Source organism: Protopterus annectens, chromosome 3.part1, assembly GCF_019279795.1.
Source record: "Protopterus annectens isolate FY-2018-M chromosome 3.part1, PAN1.0, whole genome shotgun sequence".
NCBI classification, from domain to species: Eukaryota; Metazoa; Chordata; order Ceratodontiformes; family Protopteridae; genus Protopterus; species Protopterus annectens.
In genome coordinates this window covers 733,346,912-733,364,254 of record NC_056732.1, presented here as the reverse complement: position 1 = coordinate 733,364,254, position 17,343 = coordinate 733,346,912, and the positions used below count along the sequence as shown (strand labels likewise).

Here is a 17,343-nt window from a genome sequence, read left to right as displayed (position 1 = left end):
CAAGCAGTTAATCTCAGGGTCTTGATGTCACAGTAAAACTGGCTGGATGGGCAAGACAGGAGATCTGAAAGAGAATCCAGCACCCAAGGCAGGTGTTTCAGATATGGCGAAAGGAAGGGAACCAGATTTGATTAAGCTAAAAGGTGGCAATAAGGATCCCAGTTCCTTGCTCTGAATCCCTTTCTGAAGAAAGTTTGTTATGAGGGGGGAAAAGGAGGAAATGCACAGAGGAGACCTGGGGGCCTGGTGTGAGTCAGGGTGCCCCTTGTTGACTGCCCCTTTTGGGGTATCAGGGCAAAGTAGCTGAGAAGAGGTTGCAGCATGTCTGTGTCCAGTGACTGAAGATTGTGGTCTTCACTGAATAACTGAGGGACCACTCTTGAGGACGGAAGATGGATTGCTCACTTGTCAGTTAAAGCACTGCATCTCCCCTGGATGTGCATTACCACTAAAAACTGATTGGAAGACATCACCCATTACCAAACCCTCATGCCTTCCTGACACAGTGGATGCTAATGGGTTCCCCATGTTTCTTGATATACCAGACCACAGCCATGTTGTCCATTGGGATGGAAATTACTCTATTGTGGAGGGAATCCTGAAAGGCTTGCAATCCTAGGATGACTGCCTTCATCTTTAAGACACTGAGGTGAAGTTTGGCTTCTGAAGTTGTCCATGTGCCTTGGACCTTCTACCCTTTGAAATGCCTCCCCACCCCAGAAAGGAGGCATCCATGCTCACTGTTGCATTAGTGGGGTGGAAAGATGAATGGGTGACTAAAACCACTAGTGGGGAAGTCAACCACCTGTGAATATGATACTTGTATACTAGTATTAGACGAGGTGGAAATTGCATGGGTTGATACAGTATGGACCATTGGCCAGACAAAGTCCATGGTAGTCTGTCATGTAAAATCCATCCTGAGGAACTAGCATGGATGAAGAAGCCGTTGACCCCAGCAACCAAAGTATACATCTTGCCAGGGGCTTTGAGGGAGAAATGACCTCGGAAGTTAGTTAAAGGAGAGAGAGAGAGAGAGAGAGTGAGAGAGAGTGAGAGAGTGAGAGAGAGACACAGAGGGAGAGAGAAACTCTCGAAGCCAGAAGTTTGGCAATTTGAGAAACTGTGTCCAGGTGGCACCCTATGAACACTATCATCTGGACTTGTGTCAGTTGACCTTTATTTACATTGACAGTGATCTCTTGTTGATGACAAAGTTGGAGCAAGAAGTCTCTGGTATTAACAAGTGGATCCCTGGTGGATACTGTGAGGAGCCAGTCATCTAAATAAGAAAACACCCGGTACACTTTCAGTCTTAGATATGCTGTGGCCACTGCCATATACTTGATAAACACTCTGGGGCTGTGATTAGACCAAAGGGCAGTACTCTGAACTGCAAGTGACTGGCTCCTAGCCAAAAGTGGAGGAACCTTCTGGACTGCCTTGTTATCTTTATGTGATAGTAGGTATCCTGAAAATCTATCAATCACATACATTCATCCTTCCTCAGGAGAAGCAGAAGAAACTGAGCCATGACCATCTGGAATTTAATCTGTTTTACAAACTGGTTGAGGTGACTGATGTCCAAAATGGGCCACATGTCCCCATTCCTCTTTGGGATCAAAAAAAGAATCTTGAATAGACTCCAAATCCTTGCTGGCTTGTGGGTCCTCCTAGATGACTTGCCTTTTTAGCAGTTTTGAAATCTCTGCCACTGCCACCTTCCTCTGACTATGTGGAGCACTGAGAAGTTTCTTTTTGTTTGGTGGATGAGAAGCAAAAGGAATAATATACCTCTGGTTATAACTGTTGGCCCCTAAAAATCTAGTGGGATGGCTAAACAGGTTTGAGGGTGCAGGGATAAGTGTCCCCTCCCAGCTGCCTCCAGAGTATGCAGCTGAGCAACCATTCAGGAGTGCTGGAAGAGTTTCTCGGTAAATGGACCTCAAAACCCTAGATTTTGCAGATTGCCTCTGCCACAAGGACAATGTCCATTAAAATTGTTTCCTCCTCTTCCTGAATGGGATTTATGTCACCAGAAGAGTCCTAAGCAATACCTTGGGATTTGAGGAACGATAACTTCTTCCACTCTTTTGAGTCTGGAAAAATCCTTTAGGGGGATGGAAAAATGGATGCCTATGGCAGACAGTATTTTATCCTCCTATTAACTTTTGGTGAGTGTTTCCTTGACCTTGGACCCACTGAATGGGGCATTGACAAATGATGTTTTGAAGCTCTCTACAAAGTTGTAGAGACTGATCCAGGCATGCTAGTGAATGGAAATACCAGTACCTGCAGCTCTCAATGTGCCATCAGCTGCATTAGATAGCAGGCACATAGACATACTAGATATAGATGGGAGATTGGTTAGCTATGACTCTACAGTTTTCTGTACATTGGCAGGTGATTTACCCAAAATGTAGTTGGAAAGCTCCTTAGTCAAGTCTCTTTGGAAACGTGGCTGATGGCCTAAGTAATTAAGTACATTTAAAGCAAATGTTGCTGAAGTGTAAGAGGACTTTCTAAATCTATTCACTTCCCTGAAATCCCTGTTGGGGGGGGGGGGTGGACAAGGTGCTGTCTTCTGACAGCTACTTTTTCCTGGCTGCCACAAACATGACAGTATCTATGGTAGGACCTTTGCTCCAATATGGCCCAGTCTTAGGAGGAACCAAAATCTTGTCAAATTTCCATGGCATCAGCTCCACCATGTTGGGCTCCTTCATCCCCACTGAGAGACCAGATTAATGAGTTCATCAATAGGTGGGACCACCCAGGAAGTAGATGGGCCAGTTCCAAAAGCCTTAAGGAATACTGACTCCTCTAGGGAGGAAGCGTTGATGGGCCAGTCCTCTCACTACTTCATCAGTGCTAGTATGCCTCTGAAGGAGTCCTCTTCCAAGGGCGATCTTAGGTAGGAACCCTCCCATTTTTTGAAGTTAGTATCTTTTGTGAGGGACTCCTGAGGAGAAATCCAGATGTCTCATTTTACAAGCTCATTTCCTATGCCCTTCCCTCATGGGAGGCTCTGAGGATGGCTTAAAAATAGAAGGAGTCCTCACCTGGTGAGAATTCTTGAGACACAATGAAAATGGCTGATGCTGACAGGATGATCGGAAGGAGGGGCTTCAGAATCCGGAAGGGATTAGAACAGTGCCCAGTGAGTGCAAGAAACCTCTCCTCTAGTCCTGGAGAGAACTCGGTCATAGGTTCATTGGTAGGTACTAGGCTATTGGCCCAAGGGCCTACGTAAGCCTAGCCAACAAGGTTACCAGGCTTACGCCACCCAAGAAAGTTATTTTCCTGTGCCACTGTCGAGCAGAGACACAGACGTCATCCCCAGGGTGTATTTCCTATTTCCCATCCACTCATCAAGATTTTTCTTGAAGAGTGCTAATGATGAACTTTGCCTGACATAGATGGGTAGCCTTTTCCAGAGTATGGGAAGTCTCTGGGACAGGAATCTATCCCTCCAGCATGTCCTGTTTATTGTGGTGACAAGGTTTAGGTCCCTAGAGCGTGTAGCTCGGATGGATTGGGATTTCTTTAGGTGTAGCATGTCCAACAGCTCTGGGTTTGACATAGCTTTATATGTTAGGCAGAGATCACCTTGGAGTAGGCGATATGCTATGGAGTAAAGCTGGAGTTTTTTTGAGGCGGTCAGTATAGGGCATTTGTTTGAGGCCAGTAATCCTCTTTGTGAGGTACTTCTGTGGCCTTTCCAGCTGCTGCAGATGTCTTGTGAGGTACATTCCAAAAGGGGCATTGTACTCTATAATGGGTCTAATGAGTGTCGAGTAGAGGGGAACAATAACCTCTTTTTTCCTGGATGAGAACCCTTTTATGATGAGGTGTGCCACATAGAAGGACTTCCTGACTACTGTGGCAATGTGACTATCAAAGGAGAGACTACTGTCCACCTGGGTCCCAAGGTCTCTTATCACACATTCGGTGTTAAGTAGATTGCTGCCTATGTGGTAGCTCATGGGTAGAGTTTTTACCAATTGGGACGACACTGCACTTTTTGCCATTAAGCTTGAGGCCATGGCTCTGACACCAGGCATCTGTCTCAGCGAGGCCCTTCTGTAGGATGTCCACTTCATTTGGAGACTTGACTATGGCTCCTAGTTTGCAGTCATCTGTGAAATTCATTAGCCAGAGGCCTTCTGTGTTAGCCTGTACTTCAGAGAAGTAGATACCAAACAGGAGAGGTCCCAGGATGGAACCCTGTGGTACTCCACTTGTCACTGCTTTGAGGTCAGATTTGGAGTCTGCTACTTTCACAGTGTGGGTTCAGTCAGTGAGCCATTTGGCAACCCATCTTGTGACGTAGGGATTTATACCTAGTTTAGTGAGTTTAGCTATAATTCCAGAATGGGGGATGGTGTCGAAAGCCTTGGCGAGGTCAAGATAGGCTGTGTGAACCCCCTTACCCTCATCTACGGCTTTGGTGACTGCCTCAAATAAGTCGATCAGGTTCAGGAGGCACGATTTGCCTTTCACAAACCTGAACTGGGTGGGATCCAGAGTTTCAAGGTTACCAATGTCTTTGTTTATGAGTTCCATGATGATATGTTCCATGGCCTTCCAGACCAGGCTCGTCAGGCTAATAGGTCGATAGTTCCCGGGATCAGTGGTGGCTCCCCCTTTGTGGAGTGGGATAACTGTTGCTGTGCACCATTCAGTGGGCACAAAGCCTGATGCGAGGCTATTATTGAACATGGTGCTTAAGTGGGGAGCCAGTTCATTCTGAAGTTTGTGTAAAACGCAGTGTGGGATGTTGTCTGGTCCCATGGATGCTGTGTTTTTGGCTTTAGAGAGTGCAGCTTTTATTTATTTATTATTTATTTTTTATTTTTTTTATTTTACATTTGTTGACCGGGCTAGTCTGGCTGGATACATGTCTATTTTCAGCAGAGGCCCGAGGAGAAAAGCTCCACTATATACTAGTAACTTACAATAAACAAAAAATATACAAAACATATAAGCAAATAAAGGAACATTATCATGTAGTATAGTAACAATGCAGAGGCAGTTTAACAAGAACTAAACAATAGTGAGGAATCATTATCCCATAATATTTGCAAGAGTAAGCCTGCTAAAAAATGAAGAAGAGAGAAAATAGTAACACATAAAGAGTCTATAAATATTTACACCATTAACAAATTAGGATAAAACATGTTGTGCCGGGGCACTAGTTTTAGGATAGAGATTTGCACAGAAGTGATCAGCATCTAGGTTAAATAAAAGGAGAGATGACAGGTTGCAGTGATATATCAAGTATAAGGAGAATAGCTAGTCTAGGAAAATTAATATGCAGGTGGGTCGCTAGGTGCACTACACTGGAGGGATAGAAGTAGTGATAGAGGCAAGTAGAAGTGAATGGAGAGGACTCTAGAGAGGGATTGTTTGCTGAGCTCAGTCAGGATTAGAGCAGGGGCATAGCCAGTGGGATTGAAAATAGTTTCTTAGTTGTTTTTTGAAAAGGTGAGACGAGCCTAAAGTGGTCAGTTCTATGGGAAGTTTATTCCAGTATGAGCCAACAGCATTAGCAAATAAGGAGACACCTGCTTTATTATGAGATTTGAGAGTAGCTACTAGAAGTTTGCTGGCTGAGCGAAGGGAAGTAAGATTTTTGTATGGGGCAATGAGGTTATTAAGTATGGGTGTATTAGAGGGGTAATGGAGAATTTTATAAATGATGACTAATTGATGTAGGAGAATTAGATTTTGAAGTTCAAGCCAGTTAAGGTTTTTGAGATTAAGACAATGGTGAGTACGGAATGGGGAACCTGTGGCAAACCTGGCAATACTATGGTAGGCTGTGGCAAGTTTCTGAAGGTTCTTTCCTTTTACATCTGTAGTTGTGATTACAGGGACTCTGCCTTCTTCCTGTATAGAGATGGGCCCTTTAAGGGGTGGGTGGGTGGGGGTGGGGGTAAAGTTAGCACTGAACCTATCTGCCAGGATGTTGGCAATATCAGTTGGTTCTGTAATTTTCGTGCCTTTGTGCTGTAACTCAGAGCAGATCTATGTGTTGCCATCGAGATTCTTGACATAGCTATAGAATGTTTTGTGGTTGTCCTTAGAATTAGTGGCAATTTTGTTTTCATAGCTAGCTTTGGAGAATCTTATAAGGGATCTCAGCTTCTTACTGAGGCTGACCAGGGAGCTCCTCCACTCATGGGATTTTACTGTCTTTTGCAACAGTTTCTTCCTTCTGTTGTACAGTTTGTTTATGGCAGGGGACCACCAGATTTTTTGGAGGATAGCGGCTTGGTTCTGTTTGGAATAGCATGATCCATGCACTCATGTAAGTGCTTATAGAGTGCATTTGTGTAGCATTCAGCAGTTCTAACTGTATTGTCCATCTGCGTGGGTGTCATGAAGTTCATCACTTCTGTCTTAAGAAGCATGAAGTTGCCTTTGGAGATTTTGTTTACCGTGGTTTCCTTAATGGGGGGGTGGGGCGGGATGTGGATATCAAGGGTGATTAGCTTATGGTTGGATCGGACCAACGAGGAGTTGACTTCAGGTGTGGAACACCGGTCACTCATGTTGGTAATGACTAGGTCTAGGATATTGTTGTGTATACAGGTATTGTTATATGTGCTAAGTGAGTCCCAGATATCCAAAGATTCTTGGTCCTTTCTGGCTAGAGTTAATCAAATTTCTTTTAGCATCGACAGTCATTTTTTGACTGTAGACGTTAAGGATTTATATTCCTCTATCCCTCACTCAGTGGCCTTGGATTGGATTCCAACTTTGATGAGTTCCAAGGGGGCTCCCAACAAAGAGATACAATTGGTGAGTGAATTGCTAGACATAATTTTCCTTCCAAAGATAGGGGTACCTATGGGTTCCCCTTGTGGAGCCAGTGTAGCTAACCTGGTCATGGCCTTTTGGGAAAGACAATTTGTCTTCACCAATCACATTTTCCAGGACAGACTAGTCATGTACACACACTTTTTGGATGATATTTTTATCATCCTGAAAGGAGATAGTGAACAAGCCAAGGCTCTCATGGACCATTTCAATAATTCTACAGAATTTTTGAAGTTCACATCTAGTTTTGAGAAAGAAAAGATATCATACCTAGATGTGGAACTATCTAAGGACATAAGCTGTAATTGTTTCATTGCTAGGATTCATCGTAAAGAAACCTTTTCAAACAGTTATTTACAATTTAATAGTTGTCACCCTTTTAGCCAGAAAAAATCCATCATTAAGGGTCAAATGGTAAGAGCCGCCAGAATGGTCACTAGGGAGAGTGATTTTGTGGAAGAATGTAGATTCATGGAAAGTCTCCATAAAAAGAGGATACCCAAAGGAGATCATAGCGGACTTAATTGTACAGTTCCGAAACAAACGAATGTCTGTTTTCTATACTCCCATTTTGAACCCTAATTCATCAGGGGAAATTTCCAATCCTAGTCAAAAAGTTAAAGTACTACATCCTTGTAGTTTTATTTTAACTTATAGTATGGATGTTAAGGAAATGATTTCCATCATTTATAAAAATTGTAATTTTATTATGCAGGAAGGAATCGTTCAGGAAGACGGCATGGAAACCCCTAAGATAACCTTTAGAAGAGATCAAAACTTAAAAGATTTACTAGAGAGAAAACCTAAGATTGCAGATGCCAGAATTGGTATGTTTAAATGCAATATGTGCTGTTAATGTAGGTACATCTGCACGGGGTCTACCCTTTACCATAAGAAATATCAGACATAAAGTACAGAATAGAATTGTTCGAGTTCGCGAGTCGTTTACTTAGCTAAGTGTACTCATTGCCCTATTTTCTATGTTGGGAAAACCAACAGAAAATTGCAGGAGTGTATTTACGAACACCTGTACGCTATAAAGAAGGGTAAATTGGATAATGCCCTAGTGAAACATGTCATGGAGAACCCCCTTCATTCATTCTTAATTACAGCTATTGACCAAATCCAGTTGGATGGTAGGGGTGGGGCAGATTCCCTCATCCTTGAAGTTAGGGAATTGATTTGGCAAATGAGACTGGATGCTTGGCATCACCCGGGTATTAATGACAAATTATCCATTACATGTATGCTGAGACTGAGGAGTCTAAATAGATAACAGTAAAGTTTTTTCTACTGAGGCTTTCTCTATTTTGTTTACACATTGTAAACTGGTTTCACCAGCTGCCTTTGCTCTTGGGTAATATTAATTTCATCTTTTTACATTGATAAATTTAACAGTTTTTGTTAGTTTTTTAGGTTTATGAAAATGTTGATAGTGTAGAGTAGGTTCCCACTGGATCTGAGTAATATTTGATTTGGTAAATTCACAGAAGGATAATCTGTTTATATATATTTTAATATTTTAATGTATGAAAGCGATTCAATTATATGTAAGCATTTTGTATTACTGCATTTGTAATATGTCAGCCTTTTGAATAGTAGTAAATCGTAATGATTTTTAGTAATCTTTTATAGTTAATGTTGTTCCAGATTTCACTGCATTTATCATTGTAATTTTATTGCCCGTTCGGGGTGGGAGTAAAAATTGTTAGTAATAGGCATTTTTTGCTATTCATAAGGTGTTTTTTAACAAATGATTAATAGTAACTGTTAATTGTCAACTGTATTTAAAGGGGAAGGTTTTGGTGACGTTTCCGTTTTCTGAATAAGTTGGTACATTCATGCTGACGAAAAGCTTGTGGAAGCTTAAAGCATTAAACATTTTATTTTAATTCTCACATCATTTTCTTGGCTGGTGACTTTTTTCAGTGTTCGAGGTAGAGGAGAGTTGCTTCCATCACTTTTTATCCAGTGGAGTGTTTTGTTCTTTTCTGTAGTTTAACTTTCTAAGTTTATAAGAGCAATATTTAAAATATGTCCCTATTTTTGGGCCTCTGTCCCCCCATTTTGTTGGGTTTTGTCCAGATTTCTTGCACTAAGAGGTTGAGAGGTATGATGGATCTACATTATAAAAATGGAAATTTTAAGTTTGGCACTGCTGAAATAGGAAAATGTTGTATTTGTATTTAATAAATTTCAAGAAAAATGTCTAGAGATTGTATCAGTTAAATGCAACATATATAACTGAATTGTATCATGAGTTTGTCTGGATGCAACCTTGACAATGTTTGAATGTTTAAATAATTATGAAAGGGAGAAGCAATAAATATGTCTTTTTTTTTCGAAAAAGAAACAAAAATCAGGCCATAAATTTTGACTAAAGAATAAGCAAATCCGCTGAACATACAAGTTCACAGAGGAATAATGTCACATTCTCCACCATAAAATTCAGCTCTCTAGCAGGAGAAATGTTTCTTTCAGGGGACCTAAGCTGCAGTGTGTCTCAAAGCAACTACTGAGGCAATGTTTGGGTAAAGAGAAGAAACCTTTTCAGTTTTGCAATTTTGAAAGCATGATGTATATCTGTTACATCATCTGTCTGTTTGACTAGTAGCCAGGAGCCTTTCTTCTAAGCAAAACAGTGACTTTTGAAGCTAAACATTAACAACAAAACCAAACAAATATTTGTGATAATATGAAGATCATGAATGTTTTGCACTGAAGTACAGTACAAAAGTTGCAGGCAACATTTATGTATTAGCATAAGTATAACTTTTTGCTATCAAAGTACAAGCTTCAAGTAAGAGAAAACTAAAACTTCAAGACCATTTTCATTGCTAGATAGTGTTTCATTACTGCAATTGCATTTTTATTGAACAGGGCTGCCTGACCTTCTCTAGCACGAGTGATTGGTTAAAAGAGCAGGGCCTAGCAGGATTGGGTAGTAATTCAAGCTTCTAGATTCTTCCATCTTTTCTGGTATTTAAACACTGTGTCTGCAGTGGGCTGTGCTTATTTTTACCAGGCTAAGGAGTGGTGATTCATCACTGTGACAAAGCAGAAATTCCCTGAGGCTCCAAGAGCAGAATAAGTTTTTTACATTTATTTCACTGAATTGCACTTCATAATGCTTATAGTTGTGCTATACAGCTAATCTACAACATTTTGAACTGTTATTCAGCTTTTTTACTGTTTCACTGCATTTTTTTATTGCTTTATACTGTTTTAACTGTGTTTTCATTGCTAGATGGTGTTTCATTACTGTAATTGCATTTTTATTGAATCACTTAACTGTAAACTGCCTTTTCATATTGCGAGTTTTATTTTCTGTGTGTGAGTGCTCTATCTGTGCTTTTCTGTGCATTTTGTCAGGTTTCTGTGCTCTAGTCAGGTAGCATAGTCTGGATAGAGGCCTGTTGTATCCAGGCCTGGTTGTTTTGCTTGTTGAATTTCTTGTGTTTCTGGCAGCCATCTTATGCTGGTAGGGGGCTTGGCTTCTCTGTTAATGAGAGTTAACAACTCTGCCTGACCTTCTCTAGCACAAGTGATTGGTGGAAAGTGCAGGGGCTAGCAGGATTGGCTAGTAATTTGAGCTTCTAGATTCTTCTATCTTTCAGGTATCTAAACCCTGTGTCTGCAGGGGTCTGCTTGTTTTTACCAGGCTGAGGAGTGGTGACTTAGCAGAAATTTCCTGAGGCTCCAAGAGCAGAATAAGTTTTTTTCACTTTTTTTAATTGACTTGCACTTCTTAACACTTATAGTTGTGCTATACAGTTAATCTACTACAATTTGCACTGTTATAAAGCTTTTATTTATTGTTTAACTGCATTTTGTACTGTTTTATACTGTTTTAACTGTACTTTCATGGCTAGATAGTGTTTCATTACTGTAATTGCATTCTTATTGAATTACTTAAACTGCTTTTTCATACAGAGAGTTTTATTTTCTGTTTGTGAGTGTTCTCTCTGCACTTTTCTGTGCATTTTCTGTGAGGGTTTGGTGTTCTCGTCAGGAGGCATAGTCTGGATAGAGGCCTGCTTGTTGAGTTTCCTATGTTTCTGGCAGCCAGATTATGCTGGTAGGGGCGTGTCTTTGTTAGTGAGAATAACAGGGGTGCCTGACCTTCTCTAGCACGAGTGACTGGTTGAAAGTGCAGGGGCTAGCAGGATTGGGTAGTAGTTCAAGCTTCTAGATTCTTCCATCTTTTCTGATATCCAAACCCTGTGTTTGCAGGGTGTTGCATTTGTTTGCTCATAGTGCACTGCTACTGCTCTGTTTTAACCCATTGCAAGGTATCCCAGCTTAATTTTTCCCTTACCAACACTCCTGTGTAACTGATGCCTTCCCTTGCAACTAATATGTTAATTTTATCCAACCCTACTCACATGTATAGGTACTCTATTCTGATAGTACCACCTCTACCATCCTTGACCTCTCTTTCTTTCATTTTGATAACCATGGATGGACAATTTCCTGTGGTTTCTCCTGCTAGTATGATTGATATGGGCATCCTGAGACAGTGTAGCAACTGCATCATGTACATGGACAACCCTCTTCTTCTACCACCTAGGAACACAGTATGTGAGAGATGTGAGAGATGCAATTACATTAAGAACCTAGAATCCTTGCTTTCTCAATCACAAGCCAGTACATCTGGCACTGAGATGGTTGTCTGCACAAGAACCACAAACAATACACCTCTAACACCACCCACACCTGTACATTACATTCCTACATATGTGGAGGTTCTCAACAGAAACATACCTTAACAAAAGAGACCTTCAAGGAAAATGCACACATGCACATCACAACCCACCACACCAAGCACCACACATAGTACACATGCCTATGTCTCATAGCCTCTAAGTCCCATCCACAAACCAGACATACTTGTCATAGGAGACTCTTATCATGAGACACACAGATGTGCCCCTCACCAGGCTAGACAAGGGGAAAGGCTTGGAAAGTTGCTTGTCAGGTGCTAGAATCTGCCATATCACTCATGCAAGACTCAAGTTTCTCAACAACAAGTGCTGTTATGACTCTGTCATAGTCCATGTTGGTGTGAATGACTTGAGACGTACCTCTCTGGACAATATGAAGAGAGACATGATTGAGCTTTCTGAATATGTGTCCCAGGCAGAACTGTCCCTAGCCTTAAGCAGCATCCTATCGTCACCCAGAATGATGCCTCAATACAAAGAGAAAATGATTGATTTTAACAATTGGCTTAGTTTCTGGTGCCATTCCAAGGGGATCCAGTATTTGACAGCCTGGGAAGACATGACTGACAGACTACGATGCTTTGGCCTTTATCTGTCTCCCCTGGGCTTCAGGCTTCTGGCAAAGGCTCTTGCCTCCCCCATAGTGCCTTTTTTAGGCAAAGTCATGAGCACAAAATTACCAATGTAAAAAAAAATTCTTCTAAATGAAATTTAAAGGTCATGCTGCTAAATGCTAGTAGTCTTAACATGAAACTCCACCCATTGCAAGCATTCCTTGCCCTGAAGAATGCTGACATTTCTACAGTCATTGAAACCTGGTTCAAAGGTGCGGAGAGCACCCCAGCCTTACCAGTTTACTTGTCCTACCATATTTCAGACCCCAAATGAAGGGCTACAAAGAAAAAGGAGGTGGTGTTTCAATATTTATCAAAGACATACACACCTCCAGGCTGGTCAAACTGTATGATGCACAGGAGACACTCCATGTGCAGTTAACGTTTGACAAAACACCTATTCAAATCATAGCTAACTACAGACCCCCAACCATAACTCAGGAGACCCACTCCACCTACCTGGACTTAACTTGAATCCATCAAGATTCAACAATCTACCCTGATCCTGGGCAACTTTAACTACTGAACCATAGAGTGGAAGACCTATTCTAGCTCAAACATGAATACCCAGAGATTCCTCGACTTCGTAAATGCCAATGCATTGGATCAATTGGTCGACACCCCCACAAGAGGTGAAAATATCCTGGACCTGGTACTAACCAACATGAGTAGCCACTGTAGCACCCCTATAGTGTCACCCTCCTTGGTAAAATCCAACCATAAAGCAATCACTTTTGAAGTCGCCATCTTCTCTGACCCCTCCCTTGCCAGGGTCAAACAAAAAAAACTTTATAAAGCCAATTACAACCTCCTGAGAGCAGGTATAAGCAGCTTCACAGCCAACATCCCTTCAGTTGAATCAAACGCTAATGTTCAAGCCTACACCAAAAAACTATATGAGCACCTATGTAGTGCATGGACTCAGCAATACCTGACAGGACCAAATAATCTTCCACAGGGAAGAGTAAACCTGTCTGGTAGACAGCAGCAAGAAACAGACTCTGTAATAAAAGGAATAAAATGCTGTCCAGGACCAAGAAGGAGCAGGTGCCAAGTTGGAAGCAATCTCTCCTTTGTCTGAACAAGCAAATAAGGTCACAAGGCTAACTTCCACCCCAAATTGGCCGCATCCACTAAGGACAATCATAATGCCTTCTTTGCATACATCTGCAATCTCAAAGGTAACTCCCAAATCTGCTCTGAATTGGTGGTCAAGAATACCACATACACAAATGCCATAGATATAGCCAACCTGCTGACAGACAATTTCAGTGAAAACTTCACCCCCCCCGTCCTCCCTATCAGTAAACCAGGACATCCCCAGCAACTGCCCCCCTCCCCTCATCACCAGGGAGCAGGTCATTAATGCCCTCTTAAAAGCAAAAAATACAGCCTCCATGGTACCTGACAACATCCCTGGCTGTGTCCTACATGAACTCAGGCAAGAGCCCAGCACCACTAGGCACCCTATTCAACCAAAAACTGTGCACCGGCTTCATCCCAGCAGAATGGAGGACAGCCACTGTCATCCCTCTACACAAAGGTGAAGCGTCCACCAACCCAGACAGTTATAGGCCATTCAGCCTAACTAGCCTGATCTGCAAGGCCAAGGAACACATTATCATGGAACTTATAAGCAAGGAAAATGGCAACCTCCTAATGCTTGATCCCACACAATTTGGTTTTGCCTTCTTCAAAACAGTCACCAAAGCCATGGATGAGGGGAAGACAGTGCACAATGCCTACCTTGACCTAGTCAAAGCCTTTGACACTATTCCCCACTCGGGCATAATAGATAAACTCAGCCAGCTAGGCAGCAACCCGTATGTTGCCAGATGGGTAGCTAACTGGCTCACTGATAGAACCCACTAAGTCAAAATAGAGAAAGCCACCTCAAGTAGTAGACCTCGTACCAAACAGAGTACCCCAAGGATCAGTCTTGGGGCATCTTCTGTTTGGGATATACTTTTCTGACGTGCAAGCCAAAACCAGTGGTCTGTGGCTGACGAAGTTTGCAGATGACTGCAAGCTGGGCACTGTCATAAATTACCCTAGTGATGTGAACATCCTCCAAAAGGGTCTTACCCAAACTAATGACTGGTGCCAGACGCATGGCCTCAAACTAAATGCCAAGAAATGCATCATTATCCCCTTTGGGGAAAATGGCATCCCCACTAATTATCACATTAATAACAAAGTACTAAGTATGCAATTAGTTGTGAGGGACTTAGGCACCCAGGTTGACAGCAACCTGACTTTTGACCACCATGTTGCCCCCGTTGTACAGAAGGCTTTCTACATGGCCCACCTCACAAGTAAGGGTATTTCATCCAGGAACAAGGAGTTCATAACATCCCTGTACTCCTCCCTTATCAGACCCAATATCAAGTACAATGCCCCCTTCAGCATGTACCTTGCCAAGCACAAGCAGCAATTGGAGAGGCCATAGAGGTTCCTGACCAGGAAAGTCCAGGGTCTGAAACACCTATCCTATACAGATAGGCTAAAAGCCCTGCCCCTCTACTCAGTCTCATACAGACTGTTCAGAGGTGATCTGTGTCTGGCATACAAGGCCATCTCAGACTCAACCTTGATGGAGTTGCTGCATATCTACAAGTCAAACTCCACTCATGCAACCCACACGCAAGGTCTCAGCCTGGTCTGTGACATTAATAGAACTTGTTGTTGGGATAGATTTGTGTCCCAATGTCTCCCCATCTGTGGAAAAGACTTCCTCTCCATGTCAAGCAGAGTACCTCACTAGCCGTCTTTAAGAGGAACCTGGATGACTGGATGGGAAACAGAAAATATACCCCTGGGATTCCAGCTGTGTCCCTGCTGGATAGGGAAAACAGGTGCTGACTTTGTGGGAACATGGGTGAAATTCGTGGCTAGGCTTATAAGGGCCTCCGGGCCAACAGCTTAGTATCATCCTATGAACCTATGATGAACTCCTTATCAGTAGGAATGCTGTTATCATAGGATATTTTTAACTGCCCACTGATTAATTGAGGGACCTACATCACCATTGTAGGATATGCACAAAAATTCTTAGATTTGATAAACAAGAACTCCCTGAGCCAGATTGTAAATGAACTTAATAAAAAGCAGAATATGTCTGACCTATTCATAACATACTTAACATCTGTATGTACCATCCCCACTGAATCCCCTCAGTACTCAAGTCAGAACACAAATTTGTAACCCTCTCTATCAAATCCTCCAAAATGATGCAAACAAATATCTCAGAATTCAAGGACTTTAAATGTAATGGTACCAGCTACTCAAATCCAGGATATATCCCTAACATACTGGCTAATAAATTTAGTGCCAACTTTTCCCCCCAAAACATGAATTACTAACTCACCTATCCATGATAGAATCATGCTGCCAATTATCACAACAGATAGCATACTGAAGGTACTCTGCAAAATGAAGAATACCTCATCCATGAGGCCTCACAACATACCAAGCTACCTAATTAATAGCACTCAGCAGGCACTGGTGGATCCACTCCTTAAACCCTTTAACCTGAGCATATAAACTGGCTTTGTCCCTCAAGAGTGATGCATAGCTCTTGTAATACCACTCCACAAGGATGGCCCCACTTTATAACCCATAATTACAGGACCTTCAGCCTCAAGTCTCATATGGAAAGCCATGGAATGCATCATAATGGACCTAATTTACTATATCAAAAATATTATCAGATTTGACCTTTAGCAGTTTGGCTTTGTAAAGGTTAGATCCTGACCAAGGAATCTTGCAAACTTCTTTGGCAGGGGTATTCAGGCTGCTGACTGGACAAGCTGTCCACCCAGCCACCCAGAGTACCTTGACCTTGCCAAGGCATTCAATACCATACCACATACAAATATAATAAACAAATTTAATGAACTCCATATAGATCCATATCTGGTTAGGTGGCAGCTGGCTTAGAGATAGAACTCACACTGTGTGATATATGGGGTGCATCCTACAAAAACATGAAGACCAGTGGAGTCCTGCAGTCTTGCAGGAATCAGTTTTGGGACCTCTGTTGTTTGGTATCTACTTCTGTGATCTCCAATTATTAAATGAGGGTGACTAGTTAACACAGTGCTTGGATCATTGTAAGCTAGAAGTCATCATCACCCCCCCCCCCCCGACATACATATACTGCAGCAGCAGCTTATACTTGTCATTGGCTGGTGTACTAAAATGGGCTCCAGCTGAATGTCAGAAAATTCACAATGTAGGATAATGGCGAGCTCCTACTTACAGCATAGATAACATACTACATCAAAATAAAAAAGGTACATGGGTAGACAGCTCCCTTATGTTTGTCTATCAAGTCGCGGTCATCGTTAGGACATTCTTGCACAACCCATAGCTAAAGGTATATCTTCAGATCTTAAAATAATCATTACCCCCTTGTCATCTGCACTGCTTAGATCCATCACTGAGTATAATTATACTAATTCCCCCCTTTGGGATGTACCTTACTAAACTTATCAAGCAAGAGGTTCTCCAGTTTGACTCTCAGCTGGGGTACCTTCTGTGCAGAGTCTGCATGTCCACCCTGCATTTGTGTGGGTTTCCTCCGGGTACTCCAGTTTTCTCCCACATCACAAAGACATGTGTCTGGAGCATTTCTCCCCAGGACTCCTCTGAAAACTGGCTTTGTTCCAAGCTGGAGTTTCCCGGTAAACAAATGTTAAATACCACTTCCTTATTACAGTAATAATGTGATCATTAAAGTTAAGATCAGAGTCTTCAGTGATTCCCAAGTCCTTAACAGACTTTGCTTTACAAGCAAATGGAAATCTAACACACATGGATATTCAAGATGGTTTATTTCATAATGAAGGACACACAGTTTTGCATTAAACTACATACCAACTATAGTGGACCTATAAAAGAGTGTATACAGATATGTCTGTAATGTCTCTTGATCTTGGATATTACTTAAAATTATGCCCATTTTGGTGTTATCAGTAAACTTCCTTAGTCATATCTTGTCATGTTCTGGACAATCATGTCATAAAAATTCCAAACAAAACTGCACCCATCACTGACCTCTGAGGAACCCCCCTTTAGATAATCTTAGATTCAGAAATGCAATGCTTAACTCTAACCATGAATTTTTGTCCTGACAACCAATTTTCAACTCCTCTTATAATATAAGGATTAACATTAAT

General features: G+C 41.9%; 1 protein-coding gene across 1 annotated transcript in view; it reads right to left on the bottom strand.

The window, feature by feature from the left end:
- The window catches only part of PKHD1L1 (PKHD1 like 1), a 1,597,738-nt gene that overhangs the window by 168,253 nt on the left and 1,412,142 nt on the right, over nucleotides 1-17,343 (bottom strand). The window lies entirely within an intron of this gene.